This window comes from Delphinapterus leucas, chromosome 4 (assembly GCF_059928025.1).
Source record: "Delphinapterus leucas isolate spDelLeu-1000000601 "Yukka" chromosome 4, BTC_Dleu_Yukka2, whole genome shotgun sequence".
In the NCBI taxonomy this organism is placed as follows: domain Eukaryota; kingdom Metazoa; phylum Chordata; class Mammalia; order Artiodactyla; family Monodontidae; genus Delphinapterus; species Delphinapterus leucas.
In genome coordinates this window covers 83,852,933-83,877,662 of record NC_143132.1, presented here as the reverse complement: position 1 = coordinate 83,877,662, position 24,730 = coordinate 83,852,933, and the positions used below count along the sequence as shown (strand labels likewise).

At 39.9% G+C, this 24,730-nt stretch overlaps 1 long non-coding RNA gene and 2 other non-coding genes across 4 annotated transcripts; all 3 read left to right on the top strand.

Annotated features, from left to right (window-relative positions):
- The first annotated feature begins 1,825 nt into the window (after nt 1-1,825).
- LOC111173483 (uncharacterized) lies at nt 1,826-17,252 on the top strand. 2 transcript variants are annotated; one of them, XR_002644215.3, is made up of 5 exons: nt 1,826-2,326; nt 11,218-11,396; nt 12,827-12,936; nt 13,714-13,760; nt 15,542-17,252. It is a non-coding gene; the product is annotated as an uncharacterized LOC111173483 (long non-coding RNA). The 2 variants fall into 2 exon arrangements; XR_016393060.1 differs by lacking the exon at nt 11,218-11,396 and having other exon boundaries at nt 1,883-2,326.
- LOC115802391 (small nucleolar RNA SNORA81) lies at nt 13,021-13,192 on the top strand. The gene has a single exon (XR_004022859.2). It is a non-coding gene; the product is annotated as a small nucleolar RNA SNORA81 (small nucleolar RNA).
- On the top strand, nt 13,515-13,646 carry LOC115802431 (small nucleolar RNA SNORA63). Its single transcript, XR_004022892.1, has one exon. It is a non-coding gene; the product is annotated as a small nucleolar RNA SNORA63 (small nucleolar RNA).
- Nucleotides 17,253-24,730: the final 7,478 nt, after the last annotated feature.

Sequence of the window (24,730 nt, the reverse complement as noted above, 5' to 3'; positions counted from 1 at the left end):
TAGTTTGGCAGATTTTTACAAAACAACATATTCTTACCATGCATTTCAGCAATTGTGCTCCTTGGTATTTATCCAAAAGTTAGAAATTTATGTCCACACAAAAACCTACACGTTTATAGCAGTTTTATTCACAACTGCCAAAAGTTGGAAGCAACCTGTCATTCCATAGGTAAATGGATAAATAAACTGTGACACATCCAGACAATGGAATATTAGTCAGTGTTAGAAAGAAATGAGCTATCAAACCATGAAAAAAAAGAAAGAAACTTAAATGCACATTACTAAGTGAAAGAAGTCAATCTGAAAAGATTGCTTATTGCATGATTCCAACTACACTACATTCTGGAAAAGGCAACACTATAAAGACTTACGTAAAGAGATCAGTGGTTGCCAGGGATTATTGGGGAGGGAGGAATGAATAGCCAAAGCACAGACAATTCTTAGGGCAGTAAAACTACTCTTTACGATTTATAATGGTGGACACATATCATTATAAATTTTTCCAAACACGTGAAAGTACAACACCAAGAGTGAAGGCTGGGACTTCCCTGGTGGTCCAGTAATAAAGAATCCACCTTCCAGTGCAGGGGACGCGGGTTCAATCCCTGGTGGGGAAACTAAGATCCCACATGCCGCGGGGCAACTAAGCCTGCGCACCACAACTACTGAGCTCTCGAGCCTCAACGAGAGAGCCCATATGCCCTGGAGCCCATGTGCCACAACTAGAGAGAGAAAACCCACACTCCACAAATAGAGAGAAGCCCATACACCACAACAAAGAGCCGGTGCTGCAAGGAAAGATCCCTCACACCTCAACGAAGACCCCGTGTGCCGCAACTAAGACCTGATGCAGCCAAATAAATAAATAAATAAAGGAGGAAAAAAACCAAAAAAACAATGAAGGCTAATGTGAACTAAGGACTTTCAGTGATTATGATGTGTCAGTGTAGGTTCATCAATTGTAACAAATGTACCACTCTGGTGGGGGATATTAATATTGGGGAGGGGGTATGCATGCGTGGGGGAAGGGGAAAGCGCTACTTTATGCTCAATATTGCTGTAAAAAATAAAGTCTACAAACTTGCAACTAGAAGACTAATAAGTTCTGGAAATCTAATGCACTGCATTAGTGATTATAGTCAACAATACTGTATCATGTACTTTAAAGTTGCTAGGAGAGTAGATCTTAAATGTTCTCATCAAAAAAGAAATTATAGGGATTTCCCTGGTGGTGCAGTGGTTAAGAATCCGCCTGCCAATGCAGGGGACACGGGTTCGAGATCCCACATGCCGCGGAGCAACTAAGCCCATGCACCACAATTACTGAAGCGCACGCGCCTAGGGCCCATGCTCTGCAACAAGAGAAGCCACTGCATGAGAAGCCCGCGCACCACAACGAAGAGTATCCCCTGCTCACCACAACTAGAGAAAGCCCGCGCACAGCAACGAAGACCCAATGCAGCCAAAAATAAATAAACAAAAATTATAATTATGTGATGTGAAAGGATTGTTAGCTAATCCTATGGCGGTAATCATATTGCAATATATAAAGGTATCAAATCAACAGGTTGTACAGCTTAAACTTACACAACGCTATGTCAATTATATCTCAATTTTTAAAAATAGCATTATAGAAAAAAATTAAGTCCATCTTAAAATTCTGTAATTTCAATTATGAGACGATTAAGAGGAGGATTTTTTAAAAATACATGTTTTCACATTTTTGAAAACATAAAATTTTGTATTCTTCTTACCCCACACCCTTTTATATCTTAGGACAGCTCCCCTTTCTTCTTCCCCTCAGAAAACTCTGAAGATTAAAGGTCATGAAGAGCTCTTTGCCCTGGAACCCATGAGAGGAAAAGAACCCCACAGAAGGAAACATCCATGGCACACGCAGGCAACCTAAGGAGGCTAAGGACAGCAGGCCCCTACCCCAGTTGGATCCCAGCCCAAGGGGCGGAGGAAACAGGGACCACACCCCCGCGGGCGCGCAGACTCATTGGCCAATCGCCGCTACTGCGGCTCTGCTCTGTCCTTTGATTGGTTTTAGTGGTGACGTCCCCTCCCGAATGCCTCGCTCGGATTGGCTATTTCTTGGTTCGGACTGGACGGAGGCCAGAGGAGGACAAGAGACTTCTATGCGGTATGGAGGGACGATTTTGGTGACATCTGAGACGCAGCCGCACTTCAACAAGCGTCCGGGCTCCAGGGACATGGCGGCGGCCTCTGTGGTGTCGGTGCTGCTGGTGGCGACTGAGAGGAACCAGTGGCAGTCAGTCCAGAGCCCGCTGCTGCTGCTGCTGCTGCCGCTGCCGAGGAAACGGTGGGTGGTAGGACGGCTGTGTTTCTGCCCAGGGATGGGGGCGTGGGGTGTTGGCCGGCCTGAGCTGTGAAAGAGTTGCGGAGGTACCGGAGGCTCGGTAGAATCTGCTTGTCAGGGGATTCTGCTTTCAGTCCCACCCCTGAAAAGGAGTCCTCCTATACCCAGCCCTTCCCTTTCTTTCCCCTCCCTAGGTTCACTCTTCAGCCCGTCCTTTGCCTTAGTTTTCTCCACTTAGGGGTGGCGGTGGGGGGAAGGGAGCTGGGCCTGCCATCCTCCGTGCTCCCCTACCTATGCGGGCAAGAATAGGGTTGCCAGATTTAGCAATAAAAATACAGAATGCTAGCTAAAATTTAAATTTCAGAAAAACCACACAATTTTTTTAGTAAAAATATGTCTCTGATATCAAATTAAATTAAAATATAAAACATTATTTTTTATTTGTCTGAAATTTAACTGTGCGTCCTGTTTTTTATCTGGCAATCCTAGGCAAGAATAACATTTATACACCTCCTAACCATTTACAGTGTCCTTTCATAGCACTCCCTGTATGGGGAGTGTTATAATCCGTGTTCCGATGAAACCCAAAAGGTCTAATCCAAGGGTATGCAACCAGTAAGTAATGGGGCCAGGACACTTTAAAACCCAATTTCAGGGCTTCCCTAGTGGCGCAGTGGTTGAGAGTCCGCCTGCCGATGCAGGGGACACGGGTTCGTGCCCCTGTCCGGGAAGATCCCACATGCCGCGGAGCGGCTGGGCCCGTGAACCATGGCCGCTGAGCCTGCGCGTCCGGAGCCTGTGCTCCGCAATGGGAGAGGCCACAACAGTGAGAGGCCCGCCTACCGCAAAAAAAAAAAAAAAAAAAGCCAATTTCAGTTCTGTTGTCCCTCTCAGGCGTGCAATTCAAAGAAAGATTCCTGGGGAGCTCTTATAATTGTTGGAATGAATCTACTTAACAAAAGCAAATTTATCTTTCAGAGGGGCTGGAGAGTTGTTTTATATTCAGGTTCTCTGCTGTGGCGTTTACTTTATATTTGGGGGAAGAAACTGTATTAAACTGTCAAGGTAGTGATTAAGGCAGTGAAGTGTACTCTGGAATGAGACACACCTGGGTTCAAAGCGTAGCTTCGCCACTTTGATGGCAGTAGGCAAGTTATGTAACCTTTCTGGGCCTCCATTTCCTCTTTAAAATAGAAATGATAATAATTGTATCCACGTCATAGGATTGCTGTATTAAATTCTTGTCAAGTGCCTGGGACACTGAAATTAGTTAATTTTAACTATGATTAGCCATTATACTTTGACTTTTAGTAAATGTGAATTTTTGGCATAAATCATTAAATAATTAACTATATTTTTAATAGATCTTTATTGGAGCATAATTGTTTCACAATACTGTGTTAGTTTCCGTTGCACAACAAAGGGAATCAGCCATACGCATACACATGTCCCCCTATCCCCTCCCTCTTGAGCCTCCCTCCCATCCTCCCTATCCTACCCTTCTAGGTCATGCAAAGCATCAAGCTGATCTCCCTGTGCTATGCTGCTGCTTCCCACCAGCCAACTATTTTACATTCGGTAGTGTATATATGTCGATGCTACTCTCACTTCGCCCCAGCTTCACCCTCCCACCCCACCTCCTCAAGTCCATTCTCTATGTCTACCTCTTTATTCCTGCCCTGCAACTAGGTTCATCAGTACCATTTTTTTTTTAACTTCATATATATACTTTAGCATACAGTATTTGTTTTTCTCTTTCCGACTTAACTTCACTCTGTATGACAGACTCTATGTCCATCCACCTCACTACAAATAACTCAATTTCGTTTCTTTTACAGCTGAGTAATATTCCATTGTATATATGTGCCACATCTTCTTTATCCATTCATCTGTCAATGGACACTTGCTTCCATGTCCTGGCTACTGTAAATAGTGTGAAATGAACACTGAGGTACATGACTCTTTCTGAATTATGGTTTTCTCAGGGTACGTGCCCAGCAGTGGGGTTGCTGGGTCGTATGGTAGCTCTATTTTTAGTTTTTTAAGTAACCTCCATACTGTTTTTCATAGTGGTTGTATCAGTTTACATTCCCACCAACAGTGCAAGAGGGTTCCCTTTTCACCACACCCCTTCCAGCATTTATTGTTTCTAGATTTTTTGTTAATGGCCATTCTGACTGGCATGAGTGAGGTGATACCTCATTTTAGTTTTGATATGCATTTCTCTAATAATTAGCGATGTTGAGCATCTTTTCGTGTGCCTCTTGGCCATCTGTATGTCTTCCTTGGTGTACGTCTTCCACCCATTTTTTAACTGGATTGTTTGTTTGTTTTTAATATTGAACTCCATGAGCTGTTTGTATATTTTGGAGATTAATCCTTTGTCTGTTGTTTCATTTGCAAATGTTTTCTCCCATTCTGAGGGTTGTCTTTTTGTCTTGTTTATGGTTTCCTTTGCTGTGCAAAAGCTTTTAAGTTTCATTAAGTCCCATTTGTTTATTTTTGTTTTTATTTCCATTACTCTAGGAGGTGGGTCAAAAAAGATCTTGCTGTGGTTTATGTCAAAGAGTGTTTTTCCTATGTTTTCCTCTAAGAGTATTATAGTGTCTGGTCTTACATTTGGGTCTTTAATCCGTTTGGAGTTTATTTTTGTGTATGGTGTTAGGTAGTGTTTTAATTTCATTCTTTTACATGTAGCTGTCCAGTTTTCCCAGCACCACTTATTGAAGAGCCTGTCTTTTCTCCATTGTATATTCTTGCCTTCTTTGTTAAATTAGGTGCCCAAATGTGCATGGGTTTATCTCTGGGCATTCTATCCTGTACCATTGAGCTATATTTCTGTTTTTGTCCCAGTACCATACTGTCTTGATTAGTGTAGCTTTGTGGTATAGTTTCAAGTCAGGGAGCCTAATTCCTCCAACTCCTTTTTTCTTTCTCAAGATTGCTTTGTCTATTCGGGGTCTTTTGTGTTTCCATACAAATTGTAAAATTTTTTGTTCTAATTTTGTGAAGAATGCCATTGGTAGTTTGATAGGGACTGTACTGAATCTGTAGATTGCTTTGGGTAGTATAGTCATTTTCAAAATATTGATACTTCCAATCCAGGAACATGGTATATTTCTCCATCTGTTTATGTCATCTTTGATTTCTTTCATCAGTGTTTTATAGTTTTCTGAGTACAAGTCTTTTGCCTCCTTAGGCAGGTTTATTCCTAGGTATTTTATTCTTTTTGTTGCAGTGGTAAATGGGAGTGTTTCCTTAATTTCTCTTTCTGATTTTTCATTGTTGGTGTATAGGAATGCCAGAGATTTCTGTGCATTAATTTTGTATCCTGCAGCCTTACCAAATTCATTGATTAGTTCTAGTAGTTTTCTGGTGGCCTCTTTAGGATTTTCTATGTATATTATCATGTCATAGGCAAACAGTGACAGTTTTACTTCTTCTTTTCTAATTTGTATTCCTTTTATTTCTTTTTCTTCTCTGATTGCTGTGGCTAGGACTTCCAAAGCTATGTTGAAAAAGAGTGGCAAGAGTGGACATCCTTGTCTTGTTCCTGATCTTAGTGGAAATGCTTTTAGTTTTTCACCATTGAGTATGATGCTTGCTGTAGGTTTGTCATATATGGCCTTTATTATGTTGAGGTAGGTTCCCTCTATGCCCATTTTCTGAAGAGTTTTTATAATAACTGGGTGTTGAATTTTTTCAAAAGCTTTTTCTGCATCTATTGAGATGATCATGTGGTTTTTATTCCTTAATTTGTTAATGTGGTGTATCACATTGATTGATTTGCATATATTGAAGAATCTTTGCATCCCTGGGATAAATCCCACTTGATCATGGTGTATGATCCTTTTAATGTGTTGAGGAGGGGAAAAAAGCGGGCCGGGGGGGCAGGCTTCCTGGGCTCCAGTGGGTGGGGCAAACACCCTCCTCTCCTCTCCTGCTCTTCTGGTCTGGGATGGCCCCTCCCTGGGGGGGCCCGGGGCCTCCCTCCTATGCCCAGAGGACCAATGCGGCAGGCTGGGGTGGGGGGTGCCCTTGGAGGGCAGGGGACCGGCCTGGGAGCTCAGCAGGTTCCCCGTGCCTGAGTGGGTGGGGCAATCACTCTCCACTCCTCTCCCGCTCCTCCCAGAGGGCCCCTCCCACCTGCCTCTCCTGATCTCCCCAGCCTCAGGGGCACCGTTCCTGTCTGGCCTCCACTTCTCCTCCCCGCTCAGTCCCCCTACCTCCTACTGGTTCACTTTGGGGTTCCTCCCATCTCCTTGGGCATCAGAGTCCGCCACCAGCGGCTGGCAGCCACCCTAGTTGTGGGGAGACGCTAACTTCACGGGTTCCCACACCGCCATCTTGACTCCACCTCCCTAAATATTTTAATTTTAAGTTGAAAAAAGCCAGGTAATTAAGAATGTTATGAATATTGTGAATTTCAGTGAAAAGAAATGTACTGTTCAATAATAGTTAAAACAGATACCTTAGACCAAAATATACCAATTTTACCAAATCAAATATCTGTAAGCCAGGCTAATATAATAAAATATTTATATGTTAGTCTCAGTAATTGCTCCCCATGTATAATTTTATAAGGTTTTTATTGTCATTGTGTTATAAACAGGAAGAAACATTAACAAGACCCAAGGGAAAGACAATGACTACAGGGTGAGGGATAAAGCCAGAAAGTAGGTTTATGGTCAGCTGTTTATGGTGAAGTAGACTTAGTATATTTTAAAAACCAAATGTCAAGCTTCGTAGGAGTTTTATATGTCTTTGTATATTGTTTTATTTCCTTAGCATTTACAGTGTTAACATAGTTCACTTACAAACTATTCTCTAAAATTCCTCTTGGGAACTTTTCCCAGTTTTTCTCCAAAAGCACTACAAAACTTTGCCACCACCTTGAAAAGAATGTGGAATTATGAAAACTGAAGGTCTAATCTTAGCAACTACTCACTATTACCCACGTAATTGTAAACAAGTCTGTAAACTTAACATATCTGAGACTTTAAAATCATAACTAACGAAAACCTACTCTGTCATCCCCAAGGTTTATAAATGCTACCAATTATTACTAGCTGTTATCCAACAGAGAAAACTTCAACCATAGGTGAATCCAACTGTCTGTATTCTTCTGCCTGCAGCAAGCCTCCCAGAAGAGCTGGAGAAACTTGCACACTTGAAAGACTTGGTACTAAAATAAATTCATGGTAGTCAACTTCACCTGGGTTTTCACACTGCACAGCAGGCCCATTGTGTTTCTCTAGCCCCCTCATTCTTCCTTTTTATGCAACTGCTGTTTCAAATCCTCTTCACTTTTTTCAAGCCTGTGACATCCCTAATAAGCCATTTTCAGCAAATGGTCTCAATGTTACTGAGAAAATAGAATACCCAAGCTTCTGAGCCTCCTGCCGGCAAAGCTGCCCACCCACCTTCATCTGCAGCCATCCAACTTCCATCGAAGTCTAGTCCCTTTGCCTGTGCTCTGAATCCTTCCCCTCTCACCATCTCAGGGATCTCTACCATCAGTTATCACTTCTATCACCTGGATGGTTAACCACTCCCTCTTTACTAAATCCTTCCCACCAGTATTTAAATATTCCGTAGTCTCTTCTTCAGGGAGTAAGTCCCTGTTTTTCCTCTCACCTAACACTCTCTTTCTTTTCCCATTTTTAATCAGTTTTTTAAGAACTGTCTACCCTGAGGTTTCTATTTCTTTACTTCCCATTCTCTTTTCAACCTGTTGTTCTTCTGTCCTCACCCCTCTCCTGAAACTATTCCTGCTAAGGTTACCAATAATTTTCTTGTCCCTAAATCCAATGGATTCTTGACCTCTTAGCAACATTTAACACCCTAATCCAGTGTTTGGGCAAACAACAGCATGTGAACCAAATCCAGCTTCAGCATGTTTTTATATGGCCTGTGAGCCAAATATATTTTTAATCTATCTGGCCCTTTTCAGAAAAAGGTTGCCAACCATTCTTAGGTCACACCCTCCTTTTAGAATAAATTCTTCTCTTGGCTCTTCTCTTTTAAGTAAGTCTAGTTTTCCTTTTACTCTCTCCTCTCTTTCTCAGTCTCTTGTTAGATTACCAGACCCTTAGATGTTGGAACTCCTCAACACTTTATGTTGGAAGTGGGATCTTCTGGATCTCATCTACTCCTATAGCTTTGTTGAAAACCCCCATATTCTGTCTCTAACTCAGATTTCTTCTGAACATCATACATGTTGTTCAACTGCCTACTCAACATCTCCACTTGGTGTGCCACAGATACCCCAAACTCAATATATTTGAAATTTAACTCGCAATCCTGTGCTAATCCTGCTTTTCCCTGCAGACTGTCATAATTCAGTAGATTATAACATCATTGCCCACAAAGTTAATGTCAGAAATTTGGGAGTCCTTGAACATCTCTCCCTCTCCCTCCCCTCATTTTGTTCCACCCACATCTGAGTAATCACCAAGTGCTATTCTATTGCCTACATGTTTTTTAATCTAATTAATTCATTCTGCCCAATACCACCACATACTTAGGTCAGAAACACCATCATCTGGTCAAATGCTTTAACCTACTAAGTGGCATTCCTATTTCTCTAAAAAAACAACAAAAAACAAAACAAAAACAAAAACAAAACAAAAAAATGGTTTTAATTGAGATATAACTCATATATCATAGAAGTTACCCCAAATTTTACTATTTAGTAGTTTTCAGTATATTCACAAGGTTCAAACATCTGTGGTATGTGTCTGGTATTTTTGCCATAAGCATCTTTGCTGTAGACATTTTTGCTGCATAACCAAGTGGTCATAAGGCAATTTTGCCATAAAAGATAAAATAACTAGTTGACAGTTTGGTTTGATAGTCTGGTTTCAACTGGGTGACAGTTTAGTTTCAGTTCTCCATTGACACAGTACTCCTATTTTTATATTACATAAATCTTAGCCCTCATAATGATCTACACAGTGACGAGTAGACATGGTGGTCTTAAAATAGTAGATGATAACAACTACGTATCAACTTGATAGAAAATATGGTGTTAAAACTTACTGGAAGTGTGAAATAAGAGAGCTTAAAGCCAGGTTATATACTACACTAGAAAATGATAAAATATCATTTGCAAATCCTTCAGTGATTTGAAGGTACAGTGTTGAACCCACATTTCCCATAGAACTTTGGAACATTGATTAACAGACTTGTGATAACACACCAAAAACAAACGGTGTAGAGGCTCCATTATAAACATTCATCCCAGTGTTTGGAAACTGATACCTCTCTCAATGAAGGAAGAAATTGTAGCGAAAAAGGAAAAGTGCTGTGCCAAATGAGGAGACAGGTTGACATGCATTAAAAAATATGCATAAAATAGCATTCTCTTACATCCTAGTACAGTTACCAAAATCAAGAAATTAATTTTGATGCAATATTATTGTCTAATCAGCAGACTTATTAAGATTTAGCCAGTTGTCCAACTAATGTACATTTTACCAAAACAAAAACTGGTTTAGGGGCGGGACAAAAAAAGAAAAGAAAAGAAAAGCTGGTTTTTTAGTGGTCTATAGTCTAATCCAGGATCACATGTTGAATTTAGTTGTCATGTCTCTTTGATCTGCCTCATTCTGGAACAAGTCCTCATTTTTAGTCTTTCATAACTTTAATAAGATGAGATGATGAAGTGTTTTTTAGTATTCATGATGCATCCACAATAGAGAGCTCTACTTGATACTGAAACACAACAGTAGAGGATGGTGTCAGTCACTGAGCATATAGGCCAGTTTCTTTGGTGAATATCCCCCTTGTCCTCACTAGGGAGCCAGCAAGCTGGTATATCCACCTTCAGTCACTGATGTAGGGCTTCCCCCAGGGGGACATAAATTCCCAGATGCTTCAGGTTTTACAAAAGTGAAGAACAGCTTATGACTTAGTGTAAAGAACCTTTTTAAAAACTATTGTCCATGCATGCATAGAGTTTTTGGTTTTGTTTCAAATTAAACTAGAACTAGGCTTGCATTTATGGTTTGCAGGGCTGTACTCAGTAGACTGAGAAACTAAAGCTTTCTTTCTTTCAGGATACATGCACTTTGTGTTATTGTTGTTAAGTTTAAATGCAATTTTGCAACATGAAAAATGCAGTATCTGTAATTAGTTGGGAATCTTTGTCATTTGTGATACATCTGTTGCCTGCTGTCTGTTTTCAAAGCTTACTGCTATGTTAGCTATGAAATAAAGCTTTTCTTAGCAAAGCTTTAGGCTTTATTAAGATCAGGGCTATATAAGTTTCCTATTGGAAAGATATTTATTTTTAAAGTGAATGATAATCAAGGAATACATATCAGAACAATTTGCCTTGGAGCTGTAAATGTAGAGCTTATTTCACTACTTACATGTCTTACGTGTAAAAGAAAAATGTAGGAACTGTTTGTTCTTTAATTGTTTGGTTCTTTAATTATCTAGCTGGTAGCTCTAGGAAACTAAGGATCCCAAGTTTGAAAAGGCACAAAAATTTAATTAAAAATGAGATGCTTATATATAGCACAGGGAACTCTACTCAGTACTCTGTAATGGCCTATATGGGAAAAGAATCTAAAAAAGAGTGCATATATGTATATGTATAACAGATCCACTTTGCTGTACACCTAAAACTAACACAACATTGTAAATCAACTATACCCCAATAAAAAGTTTTTTTAAATGAGATGCTTAAAGGGATTTTATCTTGAAGCAGTTTGATTTGTCTGCATTGTTAGCTTGGAAGTGATTCTGCATTGTGCTGCATAAAAGCTGTTCGCAGACCAGAATTTTAAACTAAGTATGAACAGTTTAGCATTTAGCCATGTGCTTTGAAAGTCATTTGATGGAGCCTTTATTTGTGTAACATAATAATTTAAGCTTTTGACTTTTAGATCCAAAAGGTAGTTCTGGCACTTGGATACTACTACGTTGGAGCAACTTGTCATGCCTGCATTGTGTGGAACCAGTGTTCAGAATAACATGTAAAAACTTCAGGCTGGTGGAGGAGGGAGCACACAATGTCCTGGTACTCCAGGGAGACCATTTGATATGTTAAATAGAATATATCATTGTAAGTATTGCCATATTTTTCCTAGGGCATATTTTAACCAGTGATATTTGGGTTATGGGAGGGAAAATAATTATCCTAATCATTTAAGCCAGTTGCCATGCATGAATATCTAATACTTTTCTTTAATAGGCTTTATTTTTTAGAACAGTTTTAGGTTTATAGGAAGATTGAGAAGAGAGTTCCCAGCTTCCTATAGTATTAACAGCTTACATTAGTATGGCACATTTGTTAAAATTAATGAACCAACACTGACACATTATTATGAACTAAAGTCCAGAATTTATTCAGGTTTCCTTAGTTTTCGCCTAATGTTCTTTTTCTATTCCAGGATCCCAATCAGGATACCACATGACATTTAATTGTCATGTCTCCTTAAGCTCTTCTTGGCTGTAACAGTTATTCAAATATTCCCTTTTTTTTGATGACCTTCACCATTTTTAAAAAATTTATTTATTTTTGGCTGCATTGGGTCTTCATTGCTACGTGTGGGCTTTCTCTAGTTGTGGTGAGCAGGGGCTACTCTTTGTTGCGGTGTATGGACTCATTGTGGCGGCTTCTCTTGTTGTGGAACATGGGCTCTAGGCATGTGGGCTTCAGTAGTTGTGGCACACGGGCTCCGTAGTTGTGGCTTGCGGGCTTTAGAGTGCAGACTCGGTAGTTGTGACGCACGGGCTTAGTTGCTCTGCGGTATGTGGGATCTTCCCGGACCAGGGCTCGAACCCATGTCCCTGCATTAGCAGGTGGATTCTTAACCACTGTGCCACCAGGGAAGCCCGACCTTCACCATTTTGAGAAGCACTGGTCAGATATTTAGTAGGATGCACTTGTGTTGGAATTTGTCTGATGTTTTTCTCAAGATTAGACTGTGGTTATGGGTGTTGGGGAGGAAGACCACAGAGGTAAAGTAACATTTTCATCTCATTCTATCGAAGGTTATTACTGTTGATGTTGACCTTGATCACCTGGCTGAGGTAGTTTGTCAGGTTTCTTCACATAAACTTATTCTTCCCCCCTCTCCTTCTGTACTGTAGTCTCTGGAAGGAAGTCTCTATGCACAACCCACTCTTAAGTAAGACTTTTTTTTTCGCTTTCCAAAATGGATCAAGATGCTTATTTTGGATGAAGCCAGTAAAAATGTTGAGCCAAAGGATTAAAGGTCAAATCCACGAGATTTACCAGAAATCAAATACAAGGACTCAGGTGTGCACATGATTTTTCTGCAGCTGGCAGGTTGGGTTCATTGTTACAGTATGGCTGTAAAGTGCTATATTGTCCTTTCCTCTGCCGAAAGCAATTGTGTCCTACAATCTCTGTCTAGCTCAGTTCTGTAGTAAGACAGGGACGCTTGGTCTCAAACATTATTTCTCTAAGTATTATTATGAAAACTGTTATAATTGATATGTCAACATAGTCATTGTCTCTTTTTTAAGGTTGTGTTGCTTTCTGCCTTAATGCCAATTGATATGCTGAAGACCTCAAAAAGTTCCTGAGAAATCCATTTCAAATTCTAGTGAAGAAAGAAGAGCTGACCTCTGAAAAGGTGAATATCTTATAATAATTTTGAAAGAGGGTAATGTTTTTCTAATTGATATACATAAAAATTATAGCCAGGATTATTTTTTTAACTTTCTTATTTAATCTCTATGCTAAAATTGCAGTAACTAGTATCTGTAGTGTCTTAGTGCTTGTAATAAAGCTGACAGAGTAAACACAAGGAAAAAAAACAACCATGCCAGATAGTAGAAAAACTGCAGGTAACTCCAGGGTATTTTGTTCTAAGATTTGGTACAGAATTTAGGCAGAATTAATAGAATGAATTTCTCTAACTTGTTCCTTCCAGTGGTAGGGATAGAGAAGTCAAATGGCTTTTTATTCTGACTCTGATCTGAATTAACATTTTCCTCTCTGAAATACTGTAGGGAAGGAATTGTATGCTCTTTGTGACATATGAGAGACCGGCCAGTAAACGGGCTGTTCTTTTTCAGAACACAGACAAAGGGTAGACTGGCTCTGAGAAAACGCATGCCAGAAATTTCAGTTCTGATGTGGCAAGAGCTGTTCTTGCCTAGTATTGCTACTTAAGACACTGTTAATTTCTAATTATTTCCTTAAAAACTGAAGCAGGATCTAGTTACAATGTAGCTGTGAAGTGCCGCATTGTCTTTGCCCCCTGCTCAAAATAAGACTGTTTCCTTTCAAGCCCTGTTAGCCATAGTGCTGTAGCAGCCAGGGATGCATGGTCTCATACACATGTACCAATTTAAACCCTGACTCAACAAATGACTCCTGAGAGTTAAGGCTTATTAATATTTTGCAGGTGGTGACAGAAAGAAAGAGGCATTACCAAGAGGGAATTCAGATAAGGTACCAACCGCATTTTGATTACTACTGACTTACTGGCATTTAATTTAATTACAATATTTACCTACTAAAAGATGGTTTCAAGGGGAAGACTTTTCATCATCTTTGTCAGCTCAAGCTACGTGGGGGAATAAAGACCATACTCCAGTGAGCTGTGTGATATATATGCAGTTCGTTACTATTTTGTGCCCTGAAAGATTGTATAGAAGTTGCTTTTTGAATCAGAATTTGAATAGATATTATCATATCTCAGGCTCATGATTTTTATGTACAACTAATGTCTATGGTTATAAACTATGACTTGCCCACTACTTATGAAAACTATATTTTCAGTTGAGTATTTGTCATCTTCATTGAATTACTTGCTTTTATTCTGGAAAAATAAATTCATGTGTTGCTTTTCAAGTATGATTTTGTCAGCCAGACAACCTTGAATCAGGAAATGTAGTAACACGTAAGTCGTATTTAAATTGTACTTGGAAATATTCGTGGTTAAACAGAACACAGTGGGAAAACAATGTGAAATGTAGCCCAGATTTTGGACCCTACAGAGTAGATATTCAAAGGGAAAATCACTAATGCTGTTAGATCTGGTTGTCTTAACTTACATGAGTCTTTTTTTTTTTTTTTTAAGTCATGTTGCTCATGTCTTGTGCTTTCTTGGTGATTCCTCTGTAATTAAGATTTTTCTCAGCATTTTCTGGTGGCAATTTATATTGACCCTGGCTTAGTTACAGTAGCTTTATCACTAAATAAACTGAATTATGTCTTGCTACTAATATAAAAATAACTTGTCAAAAAATATAGTAGTTGGTAAGAATAGATAATGAGGTGATGCTCAGACATGGCACTGGCCTGATTTAGGACATAGATTCATAAGTGAAGTAGCATGTTGTTTGGTTAAAGAGCAAGTCAGTATTTTCATATTTGTTTTCCTCTTGTACTGGTTATTTGGTATTTTAAGCTGCTCCAGCCAAGACATTTTTGATTGGTTCTATCATCTGTTTTAGTAGAAAGCTATGGTGGTAAACATATATCAGGCATCTGCTACAGTGTATGAGGTGACCTGAGCAGAAAGCAATGATAAATATGGGTTACCATAATAAATTTTTAGAGGTTTCCCCCACACTGGAAAATGTTTTAAGTCCTGGATCAAATCTGTCCAATAGAACTTTCTGTAGTGAGGGAAATGTTTTATATCTGCACTGCCCAACACAGTAGTGACAGGCCATGTGCGGCTACTGAAATATGATTAATGCAACTGAGGAGCTAAATTTTCATTTTAGTTTAAATAGCCACATGTAGCTAGTGGCTATTGCATTGGACAGCATAGTCCTAAACAATAGTTAACATTCCAGAGCTTATATTTTCAGTTTAGAGTTCCAAAATTGTGTCAAAATGGATTACACAGCTGTTCCTTTTGTTTCGTCCCTGGTATTTATGTTTGTCCCAGGCTGACACCTGCTCTTGGCCCACTTCGGTAGGGGCTTTAATTTCACTACCCCAAACACAATACTGTCATCTGCTCTGTAAGTAATAACACTCAAGCCACCTGATAGAATCTGATCTTGCAACCAGAAGAATCTTTTTGAGCTAACCACAAAAGATATCTTTTCTTTTTCTCTAGATATTATGACTAGGATCTAGTACTCCAATTAGAAGTCCTCTAAGTATAATCTTGGCAAATAAACAGCCACTGATGGTTAACAAGTAGCTCATATCATTAGTACTTTATGTAGTACTTGATAAGTGATATTCTGATTAATAATTTTTCTTTTGTTCAGAATTGGCAGTGGGAGTCAATTTGGGAGGAAGGCTGTGGCCTTAAACATTGAAGAAAAGAAGATTCTTTGTGACACTGAGCCTTTCTACCATACTACACTGGAGGAAATGCCAATGAATGTGGATGACCTAATTTAATTCCTGGGATGAAATGGTTTTGAGTGTAGTGCTTGCTGTTGGTGAATAGGCAATCACAAGGTGCATCATGCTTCTTTTGGGGGAAATATTTGAAGTTTTGTCTCAATGCTCATAACAGATCAAAAATATAGATTTTGATAGCAAAGCAACTTCAGCCATGAGCTCATGTGAGGAAAGTCATTGGCTTTATCCTCTTTAGAATTAGACTGTTGGGGTAGCTATAAAAGATGGGCTTGTACCCAATCGAAAAATGGGCAGAAGACCTAAATATACATTTCTCCAAAGAAGACATACAGATGGCCAACAGGCAAATGAAAAAAGTCTCAACATGGCTAATTATCAGAGATATGCAAATCAAAACTACAGTGAGATACTGCCTCACACCAGTCAGAATAGCCATCATTAAAAAGTCTACAAATAGCAAATGCTGGAGAGGGTGTGGAGAAGAGGGAACCCTCTTACACTGTTGGTGGAAATGTAAATTGGTGCAGCCACTATGGAGAACAGTATGGAGGTGCCTCAAGAAACTAAAAATAGAATTACCATATGATCCAGCAATCCCACCCCTGGGCATATATCCAGACAAAACTATAATTCAAAAAGATACATGCACCCCTATGGTCATAGCAGCACTATTCACAATAGCCAAGACATGGAAACCACCTAAATGTCCACCTAGAGATGAATGGATAAAGAAGATGTGGTGCATATAATACAATGGAATACTACTCAGCCATAAAAAAGAATGAAATAATGCCATTTGCAGCAACATGGATGGAACTGGAGATTATCATACTAAGTGAAGAAGTCAGAAAGAGAAAGAAAAATACCATATGATATCACTTATATGTGGAATCTAAAATATGACACAAATGAACCTACCTACGAAACAGAAACAGACTCACAGACATAGAGAACAGACCTGTGTTTGCCAAGGCAGTGGGGGTGGGGAGAGGAGAGATGGATTGGGAGGTTGGGGTTAGCAGATGCAAACTATTCTATACAGGATGGATAAACAACGAGGTCCTACTGGATAGCACAGGGAACTATATTCAACATCCTGTAATAAAACACATTGGAAAAGACTATGAAAAAGAATACATATTTATGTATAACTGAATCACTTTGCTGTAGAGCAGAAATTAACTCAACATTGTAAATCAACTATACTTCAATTTAAGAAAACGATGGGGTTGTAAATCTTAGAATTTTATCTCCTAGTTCTCTACACATGGTTATATTGCGTGTTCACTATCATTTAATAATATACTTGTTGACTGAAAGATACGTGCTGTATAAAAACAGCCAATTATATTAAACTAGTATATCTGCTGTTATTGTGTTAGTCATTAGACTGAATGGAACTAACTTTAAAATGAGTTTTTAAGAAAATATTTGAATTTATTTTGTTTGGTATCATTTTTATTCAGTAAGGCATTTTATTAGTGGTAAGTGTAAACTAGAGTCTTTTGCTAAACACCAGCAACAATCATGTCCTATAGTTAAATCTCAGAAAAATTGCTGTATTGTATATTGAATTTTCAATAAATTAAAATGAAGTAGTTTTTCTTTAAAGTTGTTTGGTCCTTATTCCTTAAAGATCTGTACTTCTTGCCATAACTCCATATTTGCAAAGGAAAAGGTTAAAACAGCACTGTAGTAAATATTTTACTCTAGTTGTAAAATTACAGAGGACACAATGAACGTGGCTTTTCATAAAAAGTTTTAATAGTTCCAAGTTAGCTGCTACATGGCAGTAGCACAAAGACTGATCAACTGCAGATTTCATCAGTACTGTCTACTAAGCATTATCTGCTTCTTTGAGAAAAAAGAAGCATTAGAATGTAAGATTCCTCCCTCTTCTGGTATGGCAAACATTTCCTTGTATATGCCATGTAGCTACTCAACAGCAAATTTTTTGTTAATAAGCAGTAAATTTCTTTTTCCATAACAATAACATGGAGTTGCTATAGTAGATTCCATTACAGAAGGAATGAGTATGATCCTTGTTTTCTCCTTCTCACAAATTACTTATTAAGCAATCTTTTTTCTTGACCACAGTTTATAATTTGTCAAAAGAACAATGCTGACAGACAGTGACTATTCCACCAGTTGCTTTGATTGGTATCAGATAGGAAAAAAAATATGGTAATGAATTTCTAGGGAAAAGCAGCACCCTTGTCCTTTCTCAGTCCTAGAACTGATGCTTGCCACTGTCGACTGGAAAATAATGTACAGTGTAAGAGCAGTGAGTTTCAGTTTTATTCAGGGACCTTACTGAGGACTATAGCCTGGGCTATAGCCCAGAGCTTTTCAGATAGCTCTGAGGAACTGCTCTGAAGAGGTAGGGATTGGGGGAGCCAGTATATATATGATTTTTTTGGCTGGGAAATACACGTAGTCAAGCATATATATTGGTAAAAGATTACTGCTAATCACATATACAGAAAAAACCCAAATATCTCAAGATGATTATTTTTGTGCTTATCTATATATGGGAAGATGCAAGAATCTGGGGTCATTGAAATTCTTCCTTACATATGCATCTTAACTACTTAGGGGCCCATATATTCAAAAAACAAAATGCTTCATCCTGAATTCCTTTCAGGGTGTAACATCCTTTGTTTACACAACTTATCATAAAACTGCTGATGTGGCAAATAAGACAAATGCCAGAATCCTTGGAAGTATCAAATGAATTAAAAGTCACCACTGTCTTCAGTAAGTAAATTTTTGAAAGGAGATCCTAAAGAATGAGATGTAGGGGATGGCATCTACCTTAACATCTGTTCCCTACAAAGACTGGAAGGCAGGTGGAGAGAACTACATAAAGATTAGACAAAACCCAACAAACATAACGTGTTGTATTAGGGAAGGGTATAAATAACTACAGAATTTACCAAAAGGCCTGCACAGCCCTGCTTAATAATGTGGATTTTATTCAGAATCAAAGTCAACCATTATCTCCATCTAAAGACATCTTTGATTACTTTCTTGAACTCAGTAGCTTCCTCCACAACACTTCTGCCACCAGGGCCCCACTCTCACTTTTCTCCCTCCTATGTATGTGGCCCTCTGCTATGCTCTTGTCACTCTTCTTAGGCTTCCTGTGTGCTCCTCCAAGCATTAGACCAACCACTCCCTGGATGTTTTCAGTCTGATGACTCTGGCACTACAATATGTTCAAAACTAAACTTACCATATTTCTCCAGTAATGCTTAGCTCATTACTTTGTACCTCCTTCTCTTATCTAGACTTTGGCAGTGGTCTCCAAATTTGCCTCCCTGCCCTTGGTCTTGCTTTATCCAATCCATTTACCACTCAGCCCCCAGAGTGACCTCATAAAAATATAAATTATTCAATAGCTTTCCTTTTTTGCCTGGGATAAAGTCCAAAGTCAATAGCTTTCCTGCCTTTGGTGTTGCATCCAAAAAGTTATCACCAAACCCAAAGTCATCAAGATTTTCTCCTATGTTATTTTCCAGGAGTTTTATAGTTTTGTGTTTTATATTTAGGTCTGTAATCCATTTTGAGTTAATTTTTCTGATAGGTATAAGGTCTAGATTCATTTCTTTCCATGTGATGTCCAATTGTTCCAGCACCATTTGTTGAAAAGACTATCTTTTCTCCATTGCATTGCCTTTGCTCCTTTGTCAAAGATCAGATCAATATAATTGACTATATGAAGCTCTATTCCTGGGCTTTTGTAAGGGAAACTATTTTTCTCCTCTACTCACAGAATACTTCACTTCTAGGCACTTCCAAGTCATCAGATGTTGGGTTTTTTCAGTCTCCATACAGGATTTCATATCCGATTCTTCACCATGCCTGCTGTAATCTGTTGACAGTGATGTAACAAAATACCACAGACTGGGTGGCTTATAAACAACAGAAATTTATTGCTCACAGTTCTGGAGGCTGGAAGTCTGAAATCAGGGTGCCAGCACAGTCAAGTGAGGACCCTATTCCTGGTCGAAGACTTCTAATTGTATCCTCACATAGCAGATGGGAAAATAGAGCTCTCTTGGGCCTCTTCTATAAGGGCACTAATCCCATTCATGAGGGCTCCATCCTTGGGACCTAACCAAAAGGCCCCAGCTACTAATACCATCACATGGGGCTTTAGGATTTTAACATATGAATTTTAGGGAGACACAAACATTCACACCATAGTAATGCCCAATCCCCAATTCTTTTCTATCTATTGTGCAGAATGTACCGTTTGGGTTTTTAAATTTCCTAATCCAATTGTAATAGTCCTTCCATCTGTCATTAAAATAACACAATCATTTAGCCTTCCTTTAAGGTGATGTCTACATCATGGCAGCTTTGGTATGGTCATCGTTCTCATGATCATTATCGGAACTCTTAGCAAATACTGTCACACATTCATAGTGTCGAAATTAAACTAGCACTATCTCAACACAAAGCACAATTGTCAATCTACAGGCCAAGTCAGAGACAACTGCTAACACTGACACTCCAAATACATTTAGGTTGTACACTTCAGGTGCATCACTTAGAGTAATGCACAAATAGATAATCAATTACTGTGACTGCAAATCATGATTGCCAACATCAGCAGCAAGGAACAACAACAAAAAAAAACAACAGCAACTCTGGAAGACATAATCTATGCTGTATCCACTCGATACTAAAAAATAGTGTCACTTTCAGCTATTTGGGCATCTGCCACATGGACTTATACTTTTTCCCCAACCTTCAGCATTCATTGCCTAAAACTGGGATTTTTTGTGTACCAGCTTCCAGGAATGCAGGACTTTCAGTGCTAACTCAACAGTCCTGGGCAAATCAGAACTGTTGGTCACTCTCCTCAGTTCAGTGTAGTTAGGAAGTTTTAAAACCAAACCCTCCCATGCACAGCAACTTCAATTGTTTAGCCACTGTTTACATAAACCATATCTAAACCCCACTGATAGGGTTGTTGTGATGAGGGAAGATCTAGGAAAGGTAAACTCCTCTTTTAGAGTGCCCAGTTTCTCTTTCATAACAAAAGAACACCTCAACTCCTCCAAATTAAATGTAGTCACTCATGGCCTTTCCCAACCAAAAGCAAAAGCATCTCCATGTATTGTATATTGGTTTGATATGATTTCAAATCCACTTTTTTATGACTTAAGTTGTTTTAATCCACTTGTTTATGACAAAGATAAACAAAAAGGAGTTGTTTTTAGATGTAAAGTTGTTTCCACATAAGAATGAAATAAGCTGTGTCAGGATGTCATCATCTCATCTGTGGGGTTAATAAGCACTCAGAGCTCAGCTGCTGAGAGGATAAGCTGGGGGGTTATCAGTAAAAACACATGAAGAAGCAACTAGGATGAGGGGACATTTAGACTATAAATACCCAGAATGTGTAGGGACAATCCGAGAGTTTCGGTTTGGGCAAAGCTAGCCTTTGCTGATCTAGCTGTCTGAAGACTGTTGACAAAAAATTAGTTGAGTCAATCAAAAAAAATTGAGTTTTGGGCTTCCCTGGTGGCACAGTGGTTGAGAGTCCACCTGCCGATGCAGGGGACACGGGTTCGTGCCCTGGTCCAGGAAGATCCCACATGCCGCGGAGCGGCTGGTCCCGTGAGCCATGGCCGCTGAGCCTGTGCGTCCAGAGCCTGTGCTCCACAACGGGAGAGGCCACAACAGTGAGAGGCCCGCGTACCACAAAAAAAAAAAAAAAAAATAGAGTTTTATTTGAACCAACTTGAGAATTATAACCTGGGAGACACTCTTTCAGAAAGCTCTAAGGACTGACTGTTCCCCCTGTTAGAAGTCAAACACAGTTAAATACTTTTAGAAAAAAAGAGTTATATATCAGACAAAATATATTGATAGTTTACATAGTCTAGATCTGCACATACAAGGTGATTAGTGGGTGATCGTGACCCCTTACAGGAAAAGGAAAGGAATATTTTCTCCTAAGGAGTTATCTTGCTGGCACTGGGAGAAAATTGCTCTTTTTGGTCCAGCAGGCATTCTTTTGTCTTCTAAGGAGATCTGGTTAATGTATGGTGCAGATGCACAATGCACACTAAAGGGAGGGGCTAGTGGCAGAAAGGGGCAGGGAGAGAATTTTATGTTTGAATTTTTTTTCTTGTCCTGCCTTAAAATAATTTTATTTCATCAAGACCTTGGGACATTGGCTCCTGCAGTTGTAAAGGAGACTCTTACTGGTGGTGGCAGAAAGCCTGCAGCGCCCCACCAGGATCTTCTAGCAGCTTATACCTGCGCCCTCGTTCCCTAGCAACCTGCTATAGCAACAGGGAACTTTTCACTTTCGGTTTGCTAGCAGCTGGACCTCAGTTCCTGATTGGTTAAGCCCACTCTCCCAAGAACCAACCTCAGAGAAAAGGTACACCTCAGGCGAAATGGGACTTTGTCATCTCCCCTCGCCTGCAACAATAGTGTAATTAATCTATCATATCTTTGTAGTGTTATTTCTTTATTGCCTCATTAAGAGACGTTATCATGTACGCTGTTGGCTTGTGAAATTATAATTCTTGTAGTGAACTTGTGTTAATCCAACTATTGGTAAAGACAATATCAGTCTCTAAGCTTAATTTGCTGTCCCCAAAACAAAACACCATGATCTAAATTCATTCATTACAACTAAACAACATTGCCCCAGCCCTGGCTTTGCTGTTGGAGGCCACACCCAGGTGATGGAGGCCCACACTTCCAGTTCACACAGAGTCATAAAGCTTCTCTAAAGCACATCCTTGGAGGCAGAGTCAAGATGGAGGTGTGAGAAGACGTGGAGCTAGAGTCCCCCCACAACAAGGGCACCTGCCGGCCTCTGGCGGGGGACTCTGATGCCCAAGGAAACGGGAGGAACCCCAAAGTGAACTGGTAGGACGTAGGGGGACTGAGGGGATAGAGAAGTGGAGACCAGACAGGATCCACGCCCCTGGGGCAGGGGAGTTCAGGAGATGCAGGTTGGGAGGTGCCCTCCGGGAGGAGTAGGAAAAGAGCAGAGGGTGATTGCCACCCCCACTCAGGCTCGGGGAGCCTGCTGAGCTCCCAGGCCAGTCCCTTGCCCTCCAAGGCCCCCTCCAGGCACGTGGGTCCTTGAGGGCATAGGAGGGAGTCCCCAGAGATCAGGAGAGGCAGGCGGGAGGGGCCCTCCCAGACCTGAGGAGCAGGAGAGGAAAGGAAGGCGTTTGCCCCGCCCACTCGAGCCCAGGAAGCCTGCTGGACTCCCAGGTGAGGTCCCCTGTCCTCTGAGACCAGGGGTGGGGGGCACGCCTGGGCCCCTTCTGTTCCTTGAGCTAAAGCCCCACCCTCCACAGCCCCTAGCGCCTTTTCCAGCCTTGTGGGTCCTAAGCATAGGCCCTGCTCACCACCCAAACCTCACCCTTGCTTAGGCCCCACCCTCCACAGCCAAGGCCTCCCCCCCACCCGCTTTGGTTTTTTTTCTTTACCCTCCTCCTCTTTTTTACTATTGTGGTACTGATGTACCTTCCAGTTGTTGATTCATCTATATTTTTATTTTTATATTCTTCCTAACATATCTGTTACTTTCCTAATCTAATTTTATTTTTTACTTTGTTATTCTCTCTTCTCTCTCCCTCTTTTTTTTTTTTTTTTTTTTTTTTGCTGCCCCAGGCGGCTTGCGGGATCGTGGTTCACGAGCCTGGGGTGAGGCCGAAGCTCCTGCAGTGAGAGCTCCAAGTCCGAACCACTGGACTAACAGAGAACCTCAGATCCCAGGGAATATTCATCAGAGTGAGGTCTCACGGAGTTCCTCATCTCAGCACCAAGATCCAGCTCTACCCAAATGCCTACAAAACCCAGTGTTGGAAGCCTCAGGACAAACAACCAGTAAGACAGGAACACAATCACACTCATTAAAAAAAAAAAAAAAATGAGATGGCCAAAAAATATGTCACAGCTGAAGGAGCAAGGTAAAAACCTACAAGACCAAATAAATGAAGAGGAAATAGGCAATCTACCTGAAAAAGAATTCAGAGTAAGGATAGTAAAGGTGATCCAGAATCTCGGAAATAAAATGGAGGCACAGATTGAGAAAATACAAGAAATGTTTAACAAAGATCTAGAAGAACTAAAGAACAAACAGAGATGAACAATACAATACTTGAAATGAAAACTACACTAGAAGGAATCAATAACAGAATAACTGAGGCAGAAGAATGAATAAGTGAGCTGGAAGACAAAATGGTGGAAATAACTGCCAAGGAGCAGAATAAAGAAAAAAAGAATGAAAAGAATTGAAGACAATCTCATAGGCCTCTGGGACAACACTAAAAGCAGAAACATTTGAATTATAGGAGTCCCAGAAGAAGAAGAGAAAAAGAAAGGGTCTGAGAAAATATTTGAAGATGTTATAGTCCAAAACTTCCCTAACATGGGAAAGGAAAGTCACCCAAGTCCAGGAAGTGCAGAGAGTCCCATACAGGATAAACCCTAGGAAAAACACACCAAGACACATATTAATCAAACTAACAAAAATTAAATTCAAAGAAAAAATATTAAAAGCAGCAAGGGAAAAACAAAAAATAACATACAAAGGAATCCCCATAAGGTTATCAGCTGATTTTTCAGCAGAAACTCTGCAGGTCAGAAGGGAGTGGCAGACTATACTTAAAGTGATGAAAGAGAAAAACCTACAACCAAGATTACTCTACCCAGCAAGGATCTCATTCAGATTTGATGGAAAAGTCAAAAGCTTTTCAGACAAACAAAAGCTAAGAGAATTCAGCACTACCAAACCAGCTTTACAACAAATGCTAAAGAAACTTCTCTAGGCAGGAAACACAAGAGAAGAAAAACACCCACAAAAACAAACCCAAAACAATTAAGAAAATGGTAATAGGAACATACATATCAATAATAACCTTGAATGTAAATGGATTAAATGCCCCAACCAAAAGACCCAGACTGACTGAATGGGTACAAAAACAAGATCCATATATATGCTGTCTACAAGAGACCCACTTGAGACCTAGGGACACATACAGACTGAAAGTGAAGGGATGGAAAAAGATGTTCCATGCAAATGGAAATCAAAAGAAAGCTGC